Source organism: Mustela nivalis, assembly GCF_964662115.1.
Source record: "Mustela nivalis genome assembly, chromosome: 9".
Classification (NCBI taxonomy): domain Eukaryota; kingdom Metazoa; phylum Chordata; class Mammalia; order Carnivora; family Mustelidae; genus Mustela; species Mustela nivalis.
The window spans coordinates 20,124,730-20,146,995 of NC_139028.1; the positions used below are offsets into that span (position 1 = coordinate 20,124,730).

A 22,266-nucleotide genomic window follows, 5' to 3' on the forward strand; every position below is an offset into this window, starting at 1 on the left:
CAGCCGGTCACACCCTTGCTCCGACACCACCTAGCTGTGTGACCTTGGCTTTGTGACCTAGACTTTCGGAGACCTGCCCTTCTTTGTCATGTTTCCACCTCCGATGACGAATCAGGTCACGGCCACCAGCGAACCCTCCCTCGTCCGGGGGCCACCACACTGTAGGTGCTCCGTCATGGTGACTTTCTCCTTCCTGTCTTCTAGAATGAATCTGGAAGAGCCATCCTATCCTGCTCATAGACGCTGCGGATTGATTAACGCCAACAAGGGTCTCTAGCACCCAGGGATGGAAACAGAAGCAGAACCGGGGCTTCCCAAGGAAGGGGCAGATTCAACAGCTGGTAGACACTCAGCCCGAAGGCCCCAGGCAGACTGAAATCAGAGCCAGGGGATCTCACGGAGGAGCAGGACAGGAGGCAGAGGACATGTGGGTGGGGGCACCGGGGGCCTCCTGCAGAGGGCAGATGGTGAGGGTGACAGTGCTCCTCACCCACCGCCCAGCCCGAGGCTTCATACCCCCCATGGCTCCAATGGGTACAACCCTCCGAACCTGGCATGCCCAATGGACAGAAGAAGAAAGCATAATGGGGAACATTCTAGGACAGTTAACAGTGTTCAAGCGAAATGAGATGAGCTAGTTTAGAAAGGATTTAAGAAGGAAAACCTGCAATGTTAAGTGTTTATTGTCATTAAAATAATGAATGGTATTAATAATTTCTCTTATCATAACAATCCTGTGAGAGTTGGCAGTATTGGGAAATATTACTATTCCCGTTTTACAGATGTGACAACATAAGTTTAGACAGAAAACTCTAAAACTGTTCAAAATCGCACAGCTAGTCTGTGAGGTCTGGGTCTGAATCAGAGTCTGGGTGCTTCGTTGCTTTCTGTTGCCCCCAAAGGCTTTGTATCTATTCAATGAATATGCAGTGAGCACCCACTGTGGGGTGCCAGGCTCTGTTCCAGGCCCAGGAGGTTCAGCCGTGAACACAAACAATTCTCCACCCCCATGGCACCTGCTGGGGTCAGCCCTGTGGGGCTGGTGAACAGCACAACCCTCTGCCCTCCCCAGCATGGCACGGGACGACTACTTCGGGGATGTGCTCAGGGGATGCAAATAAACCCTTTTAATCTCCATCAAATTCAAGCATCTAAGGGTAGGTCAATCTCTTTTGAAAATCTAATCATTTTATAAATTCCAAACAAAGACAAAACTAATTGTGGATTATCCTTTGGCTTTGGGTTGCCTTCCAAATGCAGTTATCAAAATCTCCTCCAGCAAAGCGGCTCCTTTTGGCTCCATGGGCCTTGGTTAGTAGGGCTTTGAGAGCTTGAGGGCCTGGTGCCGCCCCCAGGTCCCTTGGCTGGAGCACCCTTGACCATGCTGGTAGTGGCAGCAAGCTCCTTTTGTCTCTCTTCCGGTTGCTTTTCACCTACAGGTCATCTAACCCAAGGGAAGAACAGACAGGCCAGATCTCAGTCAATTTCTACCCCTCCTAATTCAAGCAGAACTAAACCCCCATTGCAAATGTGCCAGTATCTCACAAGCTAAGAAATGCACCTGCTTTTTGATCCACGGTTTCATTCAAAGGATTACATTGCAAAAGCCAGCATTCCTTGACAGTCAAATGCATAAGGATGTTCAGTTCAGCGTTGTTTATAATAATAACAAAAAATGGAAGCTTGTAAATATCCATGAATGAGGGACTCGTGAAAGCACCCATGGTACATATTCTGGGATATTACGGGTCCATTAAAAAGAATGAAATGGAGAAATTGCCATTCTCATGAAAGATCTCCAAGACATGTTCAGTAAAAAAGCAAGCCACCAAACAATACACTTGGTGTCTTTAAAAAACAAAAATCTGTGTGTGTTGGGGCATATGCAATTTCAAATAAAATGAAGTATGTAAAAAATTAGCATAGTGTCTGACATATAGTAAGCTCTGGATAAATGCAGATCACCAAGGGGCCAGGCGGTTAGCGAGTGCTCCACTCCTGTCCACTCATCTCGGACCTCCCGTGACCACCTGCATCGGTCTGGTTAAGGGACCAGGGGTTTGGTCTCTGTCCTCGCCCTTCCTTTCAGCTCTGGCTCTCCATTTCTTCCCAACATATCCACCCACACTCATAAACCCAGCTCTCTGCAGAGGAATGAACACAGAACTTTTTGACCCCTGTCCAGTTGACCTAAGTGTCACTCGAGCCACAGAGAGCAGAGAGGGTTCTGAGCGAGGGGATTAGCTGGCTTTAGGATCCTAGACTAGCAGACATTTTCTGACTCTACTATCTCACATGTGAGGGATGTGGGATCCAGACAGGTCAAGTGCCTTATCCAAAATCACACAGCACGGCGGAAAAAGGATTCTCCCTCTGCCAGGACCCAGGTCCTGGAGGATGAGCTCACCTGTGTCAGGCTGAGCCCAGCCCATGCTCCTCTCTCTTTGGGGTGGATGACATTTTCATGCTGGTGGAATCGGAGCGTGGAGGGGGTTCAAGGAAGAGGCATGTTTGCTCTCTCCCCTCACAGGCATCACCTCACAGGCATCACATGCGAAGAATTTTCAGCCAGAACACTGTAAGCGCCTCCCAGCACTCTGTGAATCTCACCCCTCCAGGCAAAGCCTGCCCAGATGATGCCAGGATGCGGGCACCAGGAGGAGGAGGAGACGCCATGGCTCCTGCCCCATCCGCTGGTCCTTACTACAGCCTCTGCTTCATTGGTCCCGACCTACATTAACCTGATCTCAAAACTCGGAGACCCGATGGAGTGAGAAAGCCCTGGCATGGGAGACCTGAGGCCCGGTTCCAGGCCTGAACCCACTGCAGGGAAACCCTGGGCTGGCCTCCTGCACAATCTGGGCATTATGGCCCCATCCATGAAGCGAGGAGGCTGGATGAGAGCTGCCGGAAGGTTCTCCAGCTCGGCCGCGCCATGCTCAACCGCTTAGGGAGAGGGAGACAGCCGGAGTAAGAAATGTAGACCTCAGGAAGAGTTGGCGTGAATAACACTCATAATGTAACACTCCTTACGCATAGGGTAAGTCTGGGAACCCAGCTCGAGGCTTCACACACGTTCCTTCTTTTGATCCTCACAGTTTTTGGCTATAATTATCTTCATTTCATAAATGATGCAACTGAGGCTCAGAGAGATGAAGTGATTGTCCAAAGTCACACAGCTCGTCATCCGTGAGGTCGAGACTGCCCAGCTTCTCTCCCTCACCTCCTCACCCTGTACACTACACACACACTCACGCTCTGACACACACAACTCACACACACGTGTGCACACACTATCACATTCACAGTCACGTGCACGCACATACTTTCTCCTACACATTTGTACACATTCACACACATACATACATATGCACACAGACACACTCTCACACGTGTGCACCCATACACACTTACCCATCCAAACGTGCATATTTATGTTCCATACTTACATGCATATCCACACACATACACAACCACCTGTGCGGTCTTCCACACCCATGCACACACACACATACACACTCTCACGTGTTCACATGCATCACATACACGTGCTCACACACATGCACATTCCCAGGTGCATCACACACACATGCTCACACACACAAATACACCATCACACACTCCCACAGCCACACGTTCACATGTGCACCCAGACACATACATACGCGCGTGCACTCACACGTTCACAGCTGTCCTCACACACGTACACACACTCCTACACAAACACACTCCCACACCACATTTTCTGCCTGGAGCTGGGACTCTCCAGGTGGCGGCTGCAGCCACACGGTGGGGCCCGTCTCACACAGTCAGCCGCCCCTCCCTGCTCTGACAGGAGCACAGCCTGAACTTTCAGACCCCGTCTCAATGTCAAGGATTCTTGTCAGACAACAAGTCCTGTTCTTTGCTCCAGAGAAAATGGCTCCACGCCTTGTCTTCTCACGTGGTCCTTTCTCTCTTTTGATCCCCACTCACCCGCGCATCCCCTCGAGGTCCCCCTCACCCCCACACCGGAACCCTCCTTCCTGGGGCTCCACCCTGCCCAGCGCGCTCCCTACACCTGGGCTGTTAAACCTCTGCAGTTGCATTTCCTGCCTCTGGGCTCCAGGCTCAGCGCTCCTGGCTTCTTGGCGGGCTGGTGTGTGCAGCCTGTCTCTTGCTGTCAACATGCCACCCGGGAGAGGATCCAGAGGGCAAGGACCACACTTGGCCAGGAACAGGACAGGTTGGCCCTGGGGCCCAGGAGAGAGGCACAGTGGATGGCCAGCGAACACAGAGGAGGGGGTTTAAAGGAAAAAGCCACTGGACTCCCAGAGCGATCACAACCTGGAAAACCAGAAAAGGGCGCTATTGCAGATGACACCAAAGCTTAGGGAAAACCGAAGGTGCTGGAAAAGGTGTGGTGACCTTCCCAGAAATAGGGCTGATGGGTGAGAGGTCTGGGGGTCGGGGTGGGCAGGAGAAGGTGGAAAATCTTGTCTCAAACACTGATTCTGGAATCAATGGAGATGCCTGTTGGGTCGTCAGAAAAATGGGCCTAGAGCAGCAGGGAAAAGGCAAGGAGGGAGACATGAATGACAGCACCTACAGGGCATTGAACTTGGAGCTGCAGGAGGTGGGGTCAAAATCTGCTCCACCCCCCCACCCCCACCATCTCCTCCCAATATCTCCCCCCACCGGAGCCTGGGTCAGCACACCTCAGCCCAAATCTGTCCAGTGAAGCCAGTGACGTCACCCTGAAAGTGACCTGAGGGTGGTCAGGGTGTGGGGTGGGCCCTGCCGACAGTCGCCCTGGGGTGGTCAACCGTGCAGGTGCTGCAGGGAACAAGGGGACGGGGTAGGGAGGGGACCATGGGTAAAGTGGGGAGATGCTCAGTGACCTTTCAGAGAGCAATTTCAGGGGGACCGTGGCAGCAGCTCACCTGCAGAGGACCAGTGGGGAATGAATGGGGAGTGGCATTACTGTGTTTAGGGGAGAAAGAGGGAGGTGGGTTGGCAGATGCTAGCTAGGAAAGGTCATTAGGTCACCACTGGTCCTCTGTTCCAGTGGTTTCCTGGATGCTGTTTCGTGCAGGGCACTGGCCCTGCAGGGGACCCAGGGATGAATCAAGCCCCACCGCAGCGGAGAGGAGAGAGGGCTCCCTTCAGGACAGCATCATGAGGCCAGTGCTGACCAAGGCAGGAACCGCTCTTGAGGCAAGGGATGTGAGCACTTCTGTGGAGATGAGACGGGGGGCTTGGAGGTCAGGGGTCAGTCACAGCGGGGCCTGGAGACCTTCGATCCCCAGGACGCAGCAGCCTTTCCCTGCCAGAATCCAGCTGTCCTTCCTCTGTCATCAAAACTCCTAGATGACATATGCAGAACACAGCTCCCTCAGACCTCAGGCTTTCTAGAACCCAGATGGGGAGAGAGAGTGTGGCCAACACTCTATGTCTTCTCTCACCTTCTTCTTGGCAGTTTCTCCCAGCTCCATGAATGCTATCAGTCTGATGTCCCCCTCCAACACACACACACACACACACACACACAGTCACACAGCAGAGCCATTACTGCCTTCTGCCAAGGTCACACAGCAGGTCACTCTCCGAGTGGGTGAGGAACCCTTAAAGGGCCTTTGAGCAAATATTCCCGGATGGGTGGGGATGAAGGGAGCAGCCCCCAGGGAAGGCCCCTCCTTGGACCCCCCAGAGCCTCCATTCCCTCTCCAAAAGGCGCCTTCCCTTCCCCTGCCTTTCCCAAAATCAATCCCGACATCTCCTTAAATCGAAGTCAGCCACAATGAAAGGGTGGTGCGGAATTTTGTTTACCAATCCTGGCATCTAATTAAAATTAGCTGATAGTTCTTCTAGTTGGTTTTTTGTTCTGACTATTTTTAAGCCAGAGCTGCTAGATCAGTGCAGCCACTAGTAAGCTGTCAAATCAAATTTTCAAAAGCAAATTGCTTTTATAATTAATTTAATTATTATTACGGCTCCCAGTTTTGTGTTGCCTTAATGAACACAATCAGGTTTCACCCTCTGCTTCCCCTCCCCACACACTGAGCACCCCCTCGCTTCCTGGGACTCACCTCCTACCTCTCCCATCCAAGTTGGGCAAAGGGAAAAGAAAGAAGAAAAGCAGACACGTCCCCGGTCTCCCTCCCCAACCCCCCCAACGGCCACCTCCTCACTCACGCCCTCACCCTCAGAGTGAGTAATTAAAGTTCTGCTCCCTGTTATGGAATAAATGGTACATGTTTTAATTACCCCTGAGCCTGCCCAGGCATCCTCACACCACCCCCCCCGCCGGAGTCTGTGAATCCATGTGGGTTGGGGGGAGGGGCAGCGGAGAGCCTGTGCTTCTCTGACGGTGACAGCAGTCTGTCACCCGGGGTCTGGAATTCACTGGGGAACTGTCAGTTACTAAGGAAACTAGGAGGGAGAGAGGAAGAGAGAGAGGCGGTTAGATCCAATTTTGGGTGACAAGTGTGAGGCATAAAGACTTTGGTCCCCTTGGTGCGTCTAGCCTAAGTGGAGGGTCTCTGGGGGTTGGGCGGGCCGTGTGTCACTGGAGAGCTTTATCTGGAGACCACGCCCTTTTCTGGACCCAGAGCAGGTCAAGGGGATGGAGACGCAGAAGGAGGAACAGCCCTTGGCCGAGACAGTGACCAGAAACAACGCGTGTGTTGCGTGTCCGTGTGCATGCACATGTATGTGCACACCCATATGCGTGCACACACACATTTGTGTATATGTGTTTATCCTTCTTGATATTTTGGGTGTCTTCCCTTTTTTTCCTTTTGTTTTCCTCCTTTCTTGGTTTGCAATGTATCTCATTTCCATCCTTCTCCTTTTTTTTTTTTTTTTGGTTCTTCTGTTCCTTCTTCCTTTCTCTTTTTATCTCTTTCCCCTCCTCCTCCTCTGCCTCTCCTCCCTCCTGTTTTTCCCCGCATCCCCCCAGTATCTTTTCTCTGTTGATCACAGTCTACCTGCCTCCCAGCTTCCGGTCTCTGCCTCTGTTTCCCTCTCCCTGGTCTCTTTTAGGCCCTGGACAGACTCATCCCTGTGAACTGTAATCGTGGAAGAGCAGGGACACCTGTGCCCCAGCACGACGGACTCCCTGTCCAGGCCCACGTGACCCGTCCTGCCCCACCAGGATCGTAGGGTAAGGGCTGGAGGCAGGGCCAGGAACCAGCTGTAGCAAGAGGAAGCGCAGGCAAGGTGAACGAGACGGGGGAGAAAGGTCCAGCATTTATTTCTGGGCCTTGGGACCTGCATGGCAGCAAGAGATGCCACTGAGAGCAGGATGTGATCGGTAGCTGGGCGGGGCGGGGCCCGGCTGCCAGTGGCTCAGAGCAATCCGGGCGCTGCTGGGGAGTCCCAGGAGGATGCCAGGCCCGGGGACAACCTGTCCTGCTTGCCACAAACCAGTGCCAGGCAAAGCTGGGCCCTTTCACTTCCCTCCCTAGACCTGGAGCCCCCACTCATCTCCCCAGTAAGCCTAGGCCAGCATCCCTTACTCTGCTGCTAGGACCACCTCTCCCTTTGGTCCCTCAGTCTTAATTGTCTCCCCCTTGGTGCTCCCTAGACCAGGGCTTAATCTTTTCCTGTTCCCTCCTGGTGGAAAGAGGGCCTGGGTGGGCCCCTGGAGGATCCCCCAGGGCAAGGCAAGTATGCTGGAGGGCCAGGGGTCTGGGCCAGGCAGGTCAGAGGGTTGGGCAGAGGTGGACGACCACTCAGGTCTCCCTGCTTGAAGCAGGGATAGTCTAAGTAGAGGGATAGAGTCACCTTTCTCTCCAGAACCAGAGGCCTTGGAATGTCTCTGAAGATCCCGGGTCCATTTCGGTGACCCCACCCACGCCTTCCCCCCTTATACATACGAAGATGCGAAGGAAGGCAACTCAGCCCTCCGGACTCCAGGGGGCGCTCTCTGGTCAGATACTTGACATCAGCCTGGAGCCTCTTTCAAGGAGACCAAGGTGCCCTTGGAGCCAGGATCTCAGGGGGAACCCAGTGCCAAGTTGGGAGGCCTCAGCCCTGTTTCTGAAGCTGCCCACGCTGGCCTCAACACACCCCCGGCCGCGGGCTGATTTGGCACCCTCGGACACCTCCAGCCATTGCCAGGCAAATGCTCCGGCCAAGGCATCTGTGTAGAGCAAGCCTGCCACCTGGTGGTGAGGCCACCCAACTACAGGCCGGGGCTCTTGAGGGGGTTCAGGCCCACTTGGGGGGGGTCGCCTCCCCCACCCCCGGCTTGTGCCCACTGGCCCCCTAGCACCAACCGCCGAAGCCTGTGCTGCTCCCTTCTGGAATAGTTCCCAGGGACAGAAAAGCAGAAGGCAGGGGTGAGGTCGGGTTCAAGGACCGAGGCAAGGTCCCAGGGGCCAGGCCTGAGGACAGGGGCTTGTGAGAGAAGGTAGTTCAGGCTCGGAGACCAGCTTCCCTGTTGCTTCCCTGCCTGCAGTGAGGAAGCAGAAAGGCCACAGGCCTGGGCCTCACGCCTGGCTCTATCCCCGGGTACCCCTCAGACAGACGTGGTTCTTTCCCTGGACACGAAGCTCCTGCAGCAGGAGCAGGGACTACAGGCCCAGGGGGAGGCGGCCCCCGCTTTCTGGAGCTCCGCAGCTAGAGCCCAGATAGACAGACAGACCCGAGCCGCGGGCTGTTCTGGAAGCCTGATGCTGTCCCAGCAGGAGGGGCCTTTGGTAGTCAGCTCGTCCCACCCAGGCTGCAGGGGGAGCTCCAGGGGCCCCTTCCTGCACACGAAGACGTTCATACTAAAAATTATAAAATACATTTATACAGTAGATTAAAGCATTTTCTTCAACCAAAAAGCTCATTGCTCTTCTTCTGACTTTAACAGACATTAAAACTTTTTCTTGTACCTAATGGACACGTCAGCTCTGGGTCCAAACTCCTGCTGTGGGAGGTGAGAAGCTGAAGTCCAGAAGAGGCAGGGGCCTGCCCCACGTCACCCAGCAGACCAGGGGGCAGGCTGGGGCCACAGGAAGGCCGTCTAGCCCCCAGACAGAGTCGCAGCTTGCACAGGCCAACCAAGGGCCCCTCGGCCCAGCCTGGTAAGGCCCCTTGCCTGGTCCCCGGCCCTTCCCTCCCAGGCAGCAGCCCTCCCTCCCCCAGTCCTGGCCCTGCAGCCAAGTCACCACCACCACCACAGCTCTTTGGCCTGCTGTCTTATTAATTCCTAATTTCCAATTTGCAAGAAGAGAGAGCCTTAAACCTCCATCTCACCAGCCCGGCAATCACGCAGATGATCCAAGTATCTGTGGACAGCCTTTAATTTATTTCCCCGCGCACGCGGGCACCGCTGAGAGACTTGATGGCACCAGCTTAAACATAATAAATTACTCAAGTGCCCGAGATTAGTTAATAAAGCTCCAGGCTCCCTCCCAGCCCCTGCTGACTTGGTCGGTGACACCAAAGATCCCTTTGAAGATGCCCAGTGCGGGGGAGTGGGGCTCAGTGGCGAGGGGCCCCAGGTCTGAGCTGGCTGTCTGGCCCTCCTCCGGGCCCCTGAGGCCAGGCGTGAGTTGTGATCTGGGTGGAGAAGCAGGCGCCCCAGAGCACTCTAGGGTGGTCTCGGGCATTTTCGGCTCTGGGTCTCAGCGTATCAGAGGGGGTCATGATCCAGGGGTGGGAGTCAGACTCCTTCCTGGGCCCGGCTCGGAAGATGATGCAGATGCATCGCCAAGAATGAAGAAGAGGCCGGTGAGCTTTGGAGCCCAGCAAGGGGGACGGGAAAGTTTTTCTTGAAGACACAAAGGGTCAGGGCTAGTCTTGAATTATCTGAAGGCCCTTCCTTGCCCCTCACTCCAGGCACCTGCCAGGTGGGTCCCCTTCACTGGGTCTCACACTCATTCCATATGCCACCTGCTCACCCCCATAACCTCGGCCACTCAGGGGCCTTCCGGAAGCCCTGCCTGGCCCACGCACACCCAGTCCAGCCCCACCTCCCTCAGACGATCTTTCTGGAACACGGCTGTAACCGAATCACACCTCCGATCACCAAACCGTGAAGCTCTTCCACCGTCTGCAGGACACCGTGTGGCTTTGGAACCTGGAATTCTTTGTTCTTCCTCTAGCGGTGATGAATCTGGAGAGCCGGACTGGAAAACACGGTGAAGCGAGAGGGTGCAGCTCGCCTTCCGCAGAGCCTCAAAACAGGAGCTGGTTCTCGGCTGGCTCGGCAAACACTGCAAGAGACAAGGACACCGACCGGGAGAACTCAGCAGTGGGTCCCAGTGTGTGATCGGGGGGAAAGGGCTTGGGCGGTGGGAGCAAGTGCTAAGCCTTGGCCAGGACCCTAGGCTATCCTGGGGCCTCTGTCTTCCTTAAGGGTCTTCCCCACTGGCTTCAGCTTAGGCACCCCAAACCTAACGATCTCAAGAAAGACAAGCCGAGTAACCTCACCCTCTTCATCGCTCCTTTGTGACGCCTGATACCGAAGCCAGAGCTCCTAGCTCCCAGGTCCCAGCCACCCCAAGCCCCCACGTGGGTCCCCGTTAGTCCCAGGTCAGAGCCGTGAGCAGGGGCCTGGACTTCGGCCCGGCCCTGGGGGTTCTGGAGTGCTCCGGAGGGAGACTTACGGACACTGCCATCCACAGTCACCTTTGTTCCCAGGCACTAGTGTTTCTCTTTGTATTCGCAGTAAAATCCTCTTCAGCGACTCTAATTCTTTCCTTCCATAATGTTCAAAATACTGCCTACACAAGCTCTTGTTTATGCAAAGAGGGTCTCCCTTTTACACAATAGATGGTGGCTGAATATGGTATAAATTGAATCCCATTATAAACGCACTAGGGGAAGTCTAACATGAATCCTTTTGTAAAGTGAATAATCACCCCCTAATTTATCATTAGTGTAAACCCAGGTGTTCATATAACAAGTTTGTTTGATGTGAGCAAAACCTGTGTGTACACATACACACACACACACACACACGCACACACACGTACACACGCTTCAGGGGAGTGGAAGCCACAATGCCCAGTACAGTACCAGCCACAGAATCTTTCTGATAGTGATACCAGTGAACCAAAGCACCAAAGCTTATGTGAGAGTATACTGTTTCCACTGAAAGAAAAGAGAAACTGAGGCCCAGAAAGAAGGAGAGGTTTTGCTGCCGTCACCCATCTCCATAAAGAAGGTCATTTTCAGGTCTTTATAAGAACTTCAGGGTCACAAGGAGGAAGTGGGGGAAGGGGAGGGCTGATTGGCTGGGGGACAGGGGTTGATCTTGGGGAACACGGGGTTTCACCTCAGTTCCTACAGGCTCGAGGGAGGGGCGGGGTGGAAGTGAGCCATGTGATAAGGAAGTAGGTGAAATCATAGGTTTTAAGCCTAAGCTAACTAACTTCTGCTGGGCCAGGTCTCAAGAGGCAGGATCCCCTGACCCCTGACAACAGGGCCCTGGGGTTCAGGAGCGAGTGTTGCTGCAGGCTGAGGGGGCACAGCCTTCTCTGACTTCCCTCTCAACGCCTTCCTTCTACGGGCCTGAGCGCCATACTCTGTCCACCCCCTGCCGCCCACATCTGCCAGATGCTGAGAGCGGGCCCTTCTGTGAACACATCTCCAGGGGCCTCCCCCCAGGCCCTGTGGTTTGGGCAGGTCAAAGCCCACGGTCTGACGTACTTTCTCTAGGATTTCCTGCTCTCTAACTCCTCTGGGTCCTGCGAAAAAGCCCTCAGTCCTTTTAATCTCCCCACCCCAGACAACCTGGATTCACTGCCCAGTCCTGCCAGGATGAACAACCCATATTTGCATGAGCTTTAAAACTGGTAAGACCCCATCCTGCTCCCTCCCTTTCAGTCCTCACCACAAGCCGGAGGGACAGAAACGAGTTAGCTCCATGTTGCCAGTGAGGAAACATGCTCAGAGAGGTCGATACTCTTCCCTCAAATCATTCCAAGTTTCCCACGTGGAAGCCCACCGCTCTTTCCGCTCCCCCCAAGGAGCCAGACCAGATCACCCCTACGGTGATCCTTCCAGCAGATCCTTCCAGGCTGCGCGCATTGGCTCCCTGGCTCTGAAATTAGCAACTAACCCAGAGAGAATGCTTAGAAGAGGTGAGTTTGGAGCCAGGGATGGAAAAAAAGGGCAGACCTAGCTGGTGGAAGAGAAGACGCCTTTGCGGAGTCCCCCGCAGAGAAGTGCCCGACCCTTGTGCCCCCTCCTTCCCTCCGTGTTCTAAGAAAAAAAGACAAATGGTGGAAGATGGAAGATAGAAATGTCACCTGTGTTGCTACAAAGACTAAGGTGGAGGATCCGACTGAGTGAGAGGGTCCAGGAGAGGGTCCAGGAGAGGGTCCCAAGGCCTGGAGGGCTTTGCACGTGGAGGTGACAGTGGCCCCAGTGTGATGGATGTCAGGCGTGGGCAGAAGGAAGTTTGGGGGGCGCCTGGGTGGCTCAGTGGGTTAAAGCCTCTGCCTTCGGCTCAGGTCATGATTCCAGGGTCCTGGGATCGAGCCCCGCATCAGGTTCTTTGCTCAGCAGGGAGCCTGCTTCCCCCTCTCTCTTTCTCAGCCTGCATCTCTGCTTACTTGTGATCTCAGTGTGTCAAATAAATAAATAAAAACTTTAAAAAAAAAAAATGCAGCTTGGGCTCTCGCCGTTCTTCTGAGCTTTCACAGAGGAACAAAACCGTAAGCAGCTGAGCAGGCCTGCCCCGCGGATTCTCCCCAGTTCCCCGAGCGGGTAAGTCCACTCCCTTTCCCTGGGGCAGACAGAGGAAAGAGAGAGAGCCAAGCCAAGGGACGCACCCACTAAAAGCTCCCTCCACGTGGAAGGAGTGACTGAGCAGGAAGCGTGTGCCCCCCCCAGAGGGACCTCCCCCCAGTGCCCACCCCCACTCCTGAGTCCTCAGAGTCAGAAGACAGAGCCAGCCCTCCTCGGCCTCTGCCTCATCAGACGCCTTTCGACTCCCTGCACACCTCCCAGGATTTGGAAGGTGCAAGTGCTGGGGGAAAAGGTCTCGTTCTGTGACTGTGCAGTGTGTGGTGGGGGATTCTGGAAACCTTTTCTGACTGGTGAACTAGAACTTGTAACTTGCAAGAGGTTTTAAAAAAAAAAAAAGCCTAGAAACCTAGCGTGTGAGGAGAACATGTATTTTCTAAACCGATCTAGGTCCACGCGGGTGTTCTAGACCCCTTATTGCTCCAGTGACAACTGTTAACGTGTCTGTGTAATTGTGGTAGTAATAGGACTGGATGACATAGTTATCTCACGAGGTTGGAAAATGGTGCAAGAGAATGCAGAATTCCCAGCTCGGGTATCAGAGCACCACGCACCAGCCTCCAGTTTGTGGGCAAGAAGCCTTGTCGCTCCCAGCAGAAAACAAGGTCCATAAACTAGAATGGACTCAAAATCTTCCTTTTCAAAATGCCATTTTCTCTGCAGCGTCCCTTCCTGGGTAAGACCGGGGTGGTCCCAGAGTTAGTGGCATGGACGTTATTCACTGCCGACAGCCAATCGCCTTGATACTGGTAATCTGTGTAAATTTAAAAGCCCTCTAGGTCAGATAGAGAAGGTAAAGCATTGTGGAAATAACATACAAAACATCCTTCCACACTGAAATCTGAGTTTACATGCTAGATATAATGTAAGGTATACCATTATGATTATTATGGAGACAGGGGGAAAAGGCCTTTACTTTCAGTCCAGACCTAGATAAAGTGAAAGGCTGCATTCCCGCCGCCCCCCTCCGACCACTCCCATCCAGGTCTGACTCTGATAATGCCGAAATTGGTCCCACAGATCTCAATGGTGGGTGATGTAGCTCCCCTAGTGATGAACCACTGGTTCATGTGCCGGCCGGTGGCTGGCTGAGGACACCCACTCCCCAAATACAGGTTAAACTTAACCAAGATTGCCAGCTCCCAGCCTGTGGGAATCCAGAGCCGCCTCTAATTTCCATGAGTTCCCCACAGCTACTTAATTCCTGGTCCCCGATGTCTTTCCTCTTCCCAAGCGCTATCTCCATCCTGCTCTGCACCCCCTGGGGCACAAAGCTTAGGACTTTCCTCAAAAGGCCACAAAAACCCAGGTGCACCAAGCATTTCCCAGGTGCAGAACTGCTCCTGAAATCACTGGCGTCCAGGAGAGGGGCCGGGGCAGAAAGGCGCCTTCCCAGATCCCCTCGACCTCTTTGTCCTCCTGGGAAACCTCTCCTTGCCCTGCACAGAAGAGCTCCTCCTAAACCCAGGAACCTCCAACTCTCAGCCTCCCTCCTTCCAAAAACTAAACTAACTAAAATCAAGTTTCCCTGAGTGACACAGCTATGAAAGAGCTCCCCACGCAACCTAATGATAAGCCACGTGAGGACAGGGACGGGGTTCTGAAACCACCCCCCTCGAACTAGCCCAGAGCTCAGTCTCATAAAGACCATCCCTACAGCCAATTCTCATGAGTCACAGGAGTTGTGTCCTGGAAAGTCACTCCCAACACTGAATTAGCAACTGCCAAACCTTTTTCCCCAGGGGGAATACGGGGTTAGGTTTGGGGAGCACCTGGTCATAACATTTTCATCAACTGTCCAGTCCATAACCTTGTTTTATGTGAGCTTCTGTTTAAAGGCAACTTATCTGATACATTTTGCTGATTCATTAACATTGAACTCCCGGCCAATAGAGCCCTAACTCCTGCCTGAGCAAGGCTTATGTAACACATGTACTTTCTCCATGGGGCACGGCCCAGCCTCCTTGCTTAGGAACAGCAGACAGCAATTCAGCACAATGCTCGGGGCCATCTGAAGCAGCAAAAGCACCCCAAAATGCAGAAGAAGATGGCACTAAATAGGCCACGGAAAGGACATATGTTTCCAGCGTGAGCACCAAAACAAGAAGGGAGGGTGCCCGCCGGTAATGTGCAGGTCGAGCGACTCCAGCTTTTCAGGCCTCTGCGTGTGTCTGTGGGTAGCCATGAAAGCCCCACGAGAGTGTCAACTCCGCGGTCACCAACGGGGAGCAAGTCGGCGACTTTACGAATACGGCATCGCAAATACTGAGGACGGACGGGGCGTGCATGCCATGGAGTCCCACCCAGCCATCGGAAGGAGCCGACTGTGCGCAGATACACGCGATGAGCAGCACCGGGACCAAGGTCACAGGCGGTGCGCGGAGCAGAAGCAGCTGGTCTCCAGAGGTGGCCCGTTCACATGACATTCTTTTTTTTTTCTTTTTTTTTTTTTTTAAAGATTTTATTTATTTATTTGACAGACAGAGATCACAAGTAGGCAGAGAGGCAGGCAGAGAAAGAGAGAGAGAGGGAAGCAGGCTCCCTGCTGAGCAGAGAGCCTGATGTGGGGCTCGATCCCAGGACCCTGAGATCATGACCTGAGCCGAAGGCAGAGGCTTAACCCACTGAGCCACCCAGGCGCCCCTTCACATGACATTCTTGAAAGGACAAAACTACAGCGACGGGGAGCAGGTGGCGGGATGCCTCGCGATGGAGGTGGTAGAAAGCATTGGCTCTTACAATAAAGACCCTAAAAACCGGTAATCAGAGAGGCAGTGCCCACTGGCTCCAGCCCGGACAGCCTCCTTCCATGGAACAGGGCTTTGCGGGAAGGTGACTGTGGCCACTTGAGGCCTTTCTGATGTCCTAGCGGCCTTGTCAAAAGGAGGAAAGCCTCCACCTGTGTGCTTGGGTTATGGCCTCACCCCCCGACCCCCCTGCAAATGCGCTCCATCAGCCTGCCAGTCACCAAAAGAGGGCAGCCAGCACAGTCCAGAAGCTTCTCCGCCACCTCCCATTCTTCAGCTCCTCGGTGAGAGGACCCCACTCCTCCAGGGTCCCCAGGGCTTGGGTTTTATATCCACACACAGAGCTTCCCCCCTCAGAAGTTCGTGTTGCCCCTAGCAACCAGCTCTCTCTCCAAACTGCTTTGAATACTGACTGCCTGGGGAAGGCTGCTCTTCAGAACGGATTCTAAAAGATCTCCTATCACTATGTGAACAAAACATTTTTAAACAGAAAAATTTAACAAGGTTTTAAAACAAAGATTCAAACTATTTTCATCATATTCCGACTTTGTGTTTGCTGAGTGGCTTGAGGGGGACTCTCTGTTCTTGCCAAAGGAAGAGAGAGGAAAGGATCGTGGTAGATCGTGAGCTGTGACCTGTTCCGACAGACCTTTAAGAGGTGAAACAGACCATGGGCTGCCTCTGCACAACCCCCCAGTGGGGATTTGGCTCATAGTAGGTGCTTAAGAAGTGCCATGGAGAAATCAGGGCAAATCCCCAGTACAGAAGAGTTGTACATTACAATTACTAAAACACACACACACACACACACACGTTTATTGAACATTGCCTATGTGGCAATGGTACCCAGCAAAGAGCCTGCCACGTAGATGGTGTTCAAAAATGAATTAGACATGGCCCATACCTTCTGGGGGATCCATCTGGTGGAGAGAAAAATATGAATAAATAATTGTACTATCAGGCAGAGACACTGATGCTAGAATGAAGTATAAGGAGCGTGCTATGGGGAAATGGATAAGAGGGGGTACATTGATTGAGGTTCTGTGGTTGCAAGTTGACAGCACCCCAAATCAAATGAGCAGAAACAGAACAGTTAAGGCATTGGTTCACGTAATTTGGAAGGACCTGAACGTACAAGAGACTCAGGTGGGTGTTGATAAAAGAAATTCTTCTCTTCTGTGATCCTTTGTCCTTCTCTGCCTTCAGGAAAGAGGTCTGAAGTCTGGAAATGAATCTGGCTGGAATCCCAGCTCTGCTATTTACCAGTCTGAGCTTTTCAGAGCTTGGGCTTCCTCATTTGTAAAATGGGAATAATGACACCTACCTCACAGATGGTAGGGAAGGCTAAAGGGGGTCGATTATAACCATAACTGTTGTTCGATGAATCCTGTCCCCCCCTTTCCAGCTCAAAAATCTCTTCTACTCCTCAAGCACCCACCCACCCATCCGTGCATCCACACAATATGTATTAAGCCCCTTCTCTGTTCCAGACAATATGCAATCCATTGAGAAGATTAGTAAGATAGGCTCCCCTACCCCCCAACTACTTACAGGTAAGTGAGAGTCATAAGACAAAGAGGAAATATGAAAGGCGAGGAAATTCACAGGAGAAGTACAAATAATCCCTTATTTGCATAGTTCTTCTTAGTTTTAAAGACTTTCGCACCCAGTAGCTCCACTGAATTCTCCTAACAATCTCATGAGGCGCCTTATCTTACTAATGAGGAAACTGAGGCACATTACCAATAGCATAGCTAAAATGCTCACAGCTGGCAGGAGGTAGAAATAAACCCTACCTTCTGTAATGTCACAGGCGTGTGGAACATCAAAGTTTTACTGGGAGGGAGAAAAACATGATTTGTTTTGACATTATTTTGAAATATAGTGGCCAATAAAGTAGCCATAACCAGCTGTAAAAAAAAAAAAAAAAAAAAAAAAAAAATCAGACCACAGAAGCAAAGCAAGAAAGCCAAACAGTACAAAGTACCACAGGCGTGAACGTGGGTGAAAGAGTTGGTGTATGAGCCCAAGCAGTTTGCCATCTGCATAGAAATGTCTAGATTAAAGCATGAGTAGTGGAATCATACTAAAATGTTCGCATTTTTCTTTTCAGGCTTCCTAGGAATCTGCAGTTTCTCACATTACCATAGAACACGTAGAACTCTGACACGGCACAACAGTCTATACTCTAAATCTTTTTTTTTTTCTGCATTTCTCACATTTCTATACCGTCTTTCTTTGGGACATTAACATGATCTTTGACGGCCTCCCTCTCGATCCCCATACTACTTTTCTTTGAGGCAAACACTGTAAGTGATTTGCCTGAGATGACACAACCACCGGGCAGGAAACCTGGAAGTTGACCTCAGATCTCGAGATGCCATTTCTGGTGCCTGATCAAGCACATGAGGCTGCTCTCTGTACCAGGTGCCAGAGGCAAGAAAGGCATCCTGAGGTCCCCTGTGCTCCATCTGGGTTCGACCTGCCTCGGGATTTCCCATCGTGACCTGAACCTTCTCCTCTTCTTTCCCTCTCTCCAACCAGGGCCAGACTAAGCTATCTTGGAGTACATTTCTCCAGGTTCCTCAATTCAGGGGAGTGAGACGGATGAGCGCCTCCCCACCGTATCAGGTCAGCAAGGGAGAGACTGGGATTGCGGAAGCCATCAGGGCTCCCAAGAGGCTGCTTAGTCCACCTGTGGGCAGAGTGATCTCTGCCAGCTGTGCCAGAGAATGTGATGCCACCCCGGCTTTTCCAAAAGCAAAGCAAACGCCTTCTGCCCCAGGGTGAAGCTGCCAGTTCCTGGACCAAGCGTTGGGCTTGTAGTATTGGAACAGGACCACACTTCATAGCCATTTACCTGCTTTGAGTCCCAGTCTGCCACCTCCCTGATGTATGATCTGGGCAAGTCCCTTAACTTTCCCCGACCTCAGTTTTCTCATCGACAAAACAGGGATGATGGTGGCGGTGATACCATCTGTAGTACAGGATTGTTACAAGGCACCAATGAGCTCATCTATGCAAATACATCTTGTCAGTTGTATGTGTAGTAAATGCCTGCTCTTGTTATCTTCATTGTTATTGTTGGTAAGGGAAGGTTGGGGAGGAGGGTGTGACTATCCCCAGAGATATCACTGGGAACTTTCAGAAATTCCTTGGGATAGACAAAGCAGAAAAGCTTTATGCAAAGTAAAACCAGAAAAGATCCCACAACCAGGGAGAGCAGAAAATTTGGGGCTTTGAGCTTGCTTTTTTTTTTTTTTTAAATCCCAGAAAAACTGTAAAATAGTTGTAGAAGGAAGAGCAGACAAAATGGAGGAATAAATGGGACATTTTCCCAGCTGGGCAGGAGGATGCTGATTGAGTACAATCAATGCCACCAGCCCGCTAACGAGACCCAATCAGGCGGGGCGATTAGAGATATTCTTCAGGGAAAGAAGCCTGACAGCTGCAGGAAAGTTTCTGCTTTTCTAGAAAAGAGAGAGAGGGAGAGACAGGCAGAGTGATATGGCAGAAGGGAGAGGAAGGGGAGGGGGAGAGGGAACCCACAAAGCAACAGCACCCACTCAGCCCCTCCTTGAAGAAGTCAAAGAAGAACCAAGATTGCAAAGGAGAGAGGAGAGTAAAGGCTCTGGGGAGAACCTGCGGCTGTATCCACTTCCTTAAACACTGGCTTTCATAATCATCCCACTAACTTCCCTTCCTTCTGGAGTGAGGAGCCATGGACCCCACTACACTGTGCCCTGAGATAGGCATGGCTTGAGCCCCTGATAAGGACTGCACCATCTGCCAAGCCTGGTGCAGTTTACAAAGCTCTCTTTGGTACAAAATCTCACTTGAGCCCCACAGAAAGCTTTGAGGTAGGTATTTTTCATATCTTCCCCATCTGAAGGGTGATTTTAGAATAGTTTATTTCAATACATATTTATTGAGCATCTACTATGCATACAGCATTGGTGTTCAAGTTAAATAAACAGTCCCTGCTCTCAGGAAGTTCATAGTCTAGTAAGAGAGACACATAATCACTTCAATTTTGTCTAGGAGCTATTCCTTTCAGTTGAATGGCAACTAATAGATAAAGGATTTATTCCGTTAAAAATCATTGTTTTGCTAATATCAAAATAATTGATTCAGGCAAGAATTTTAAATGGATGCTAAAATTAGGGAGTGAAAATTTGGTGAGGACTAGGATACTTACAATCTCAAAATATCTCCCCATGGATCACCTATTAATTATAAAGAGGGAAATGATAAACATAATAGAGAAGCTTGGACGGCAACACTTAACACAGCGATCACAGTAAACAAAACCAAGAGTGGGACAAAATGATACTGTGTGCTTCCCGAGCTGATGTACTGAAAAGGATGCAAAGTAATTTATGTAGTATTCCTGCCAAAAAAATGTTTAATCTGAAATTAACCATGAAGAAACCATCACACAAATCCAAATTGAGGGACATTCCATGTAACAACTGACCCACACTCTTCAAAATGGTCAAGGTCATGAAAGATATAGAAAGGCAGGAAAACTGTTCCAGATTAAAGAGACAGAAGTGATCTCAAAACTGAATGCAATATGTGATTCTGGATTGAGTCCTATATCAGAAAATGAAATTGCTCTAAAGGACATTCTGGGAATAATTGGGTACAATCTGATTGTGGACTGTTTAAGAACCAAAGCCTATTTGGAGTGAGTTGATGAATGAGGGGCAGAATTCAACCCTCTACTTGATAGCCACACATTGATGTCTATAAGATTTCTCACGATCAGTTATTGATTAGTTATTATTTATAGATCCCCCTACCCCCCAAAGCTGTAACTATCATAACTGCCACCACCCAGTTGCTCAAGCCAAACACCTAGATGACATCTTTGTTTCTTTCTGTTACCCCCATGGCCTATCTATCAGCAATTCCTGTTGGCGTTACCCTCAAAGTATATTCCATGATGACCCACTGATTTTTATCTCTACTGCTACAACTCTGGTCCAAGCCACTGTCATCTTACGGGAATACTACAATAATCTCTTCATTTTCCCCAGCAAGTCCTCTTTAACACAGGGGCTAAAGAAATTTTCTTTACTTATTAATCAATACATGTCACTACCCTGCCTAAACCTCTCCAACGTTCCCATTGAGCTTAGAATAAAATCCTGAAATCTTCTCTCTTCCCTGAAAGAAACCCTTATCTCCTAGCCTCAGTGCTGAGATTTCTGAAAATCAAACCCAAAGTGGTGTCCTGTGAGATACCTGCACTACTGAATTACTACAAAAAAAATTGTACTCCCAACCCTACAGGGTGCCTTCTGGTAAAGTTAGGGCAAAGAACCCTGAAAATTGGAATGGGAGATACGAGAAGATGCTGATGAAGTTGAGAATCCCTAAATTCTGCTAAGTCTTCTTTGCAGAAGTAGCAATTCTGTCCCTGCTTAAGAAGGTTTGCCCATTTCTGCCTGATGCCACAGTAATACAGTAAAGAAAGGTATTCAAAGACTTCGGGAGGTTGGAACATTAAAGTGAATTTATCATGTAAGACATATTCACCTACCCCAGGAGGGTCTAGAGGACACATTTTCCTACCACTATGAAATATATACTTATAGGTATTGGAGGAGATTGTCAAGAAGACATTTCTTTTTTTTTTTTTTTAAAGATTTTATTTATTTATTTGACAGAGAGAAATCACAAGTAGATGGAGAGGCAGGCAGAGAGAGAGAGAGAGGGAAGCAGGCTCCCTGCTGAGCAGAGAGCCCGATGCGGGACTCGACCCCAGGACCCCGAGATCATGACCTGAGCCGAAGGCAGCGGCTTAACCCACTGAGCCACCCAAGCACCCCAAGAAGACATTTCTTTCAAGAAAATTCTTTCAAGAAGAATTTCTTCTTTTTCAAGAAGAATTTCTTCTTCTTCAAGAAGAAATGAACATTGGCTGACACATGAGTTGGACCCAGTCAATGAGAGGCTCCATACTCTCTCCTCTATCCTTGAAATGTGGGTTCCATTTGCCTTCCTGTTCCTAGAGGCTGCTTCAAGGACACAGCCTTGAGATACTTATGTAGTGTTGAGACCATGCGAATGGTCTACATGAACAAACCCAGTTAAGGCCTTCATATAAACTTTTAAGATGTAGGGGACAAATGTGAGACCCACACATCTTGTGGCCACCCAAGACCAGCTTCATATGCAAGTTCCCTTGCTTATTAAAACTGCCACCTACCAATCTGGAGTGGCCCGCCTCTTCCTTCAGGTTCTCCCTGCTCTCCATATACAGGAGCCAGTTTCAGATTATACCTGGGAAGCTCCCACGGAGGTGGCAATACAACAATGAAAGAAGTGCCAACATCATTAAAGAGTTCACTAGTCACTCTAAGTCTAGCAGTAAGAAACTGCTACCATTGAACTAAGATCTATAAATGCAATGGGGATAGTACGATACTGGGTAGCAGGGTCCAAATGGTGCCACTCAATTGCCAAAGACCAGGGGGACATGGTTACTATAATGGGTAGCACACGGACATTGGCTAGTTGTTCATGGTGGCCCTAGGAAATAAGAGTTCTAGGTGTCATGAGCAGAAGAATAATATAAGAGAAAAAATGTGATCCTGGTCCCACAGTCAATGCCCAGACTTGAACTGCTTTATAGACTCGGAATCCTTTGAATGAAAGGGAGCCTGAATCCACTGGAGGAAGGACCCTGCTACACTGTTAAAAATCCTACACTGTTAATCTTATTCTTCCCTTCACCAAAGGGATCTACAGTGACTTACCAGGTAACTGCGCCTGGGAGAAG

At 50.8% G+C, this 22,266-nt stretch overlaps 1 long non-coding RNA gene across 1 annotated transcript in view; it reads right to left on the minus strand.

The window, feature by feature from the left end:
• Positions 1-9,270: 9,270 nt before the first annotated feature.
• LOC309840910 overlaps positions 9,271-22,266 on the minus strand; it is a 282,879-nt gene continuing 269,883 nt past the window's right edge. Inside the window, exon 4 of the long non-coding RNA XR_014298857.1 lies at positions 9,271-10,190. This is a non-coding gene — a long non-coding RNA (uncharacterized lncRNA). The remainder of the gene's footprint in view (positions 10,191-22,266) is intronic.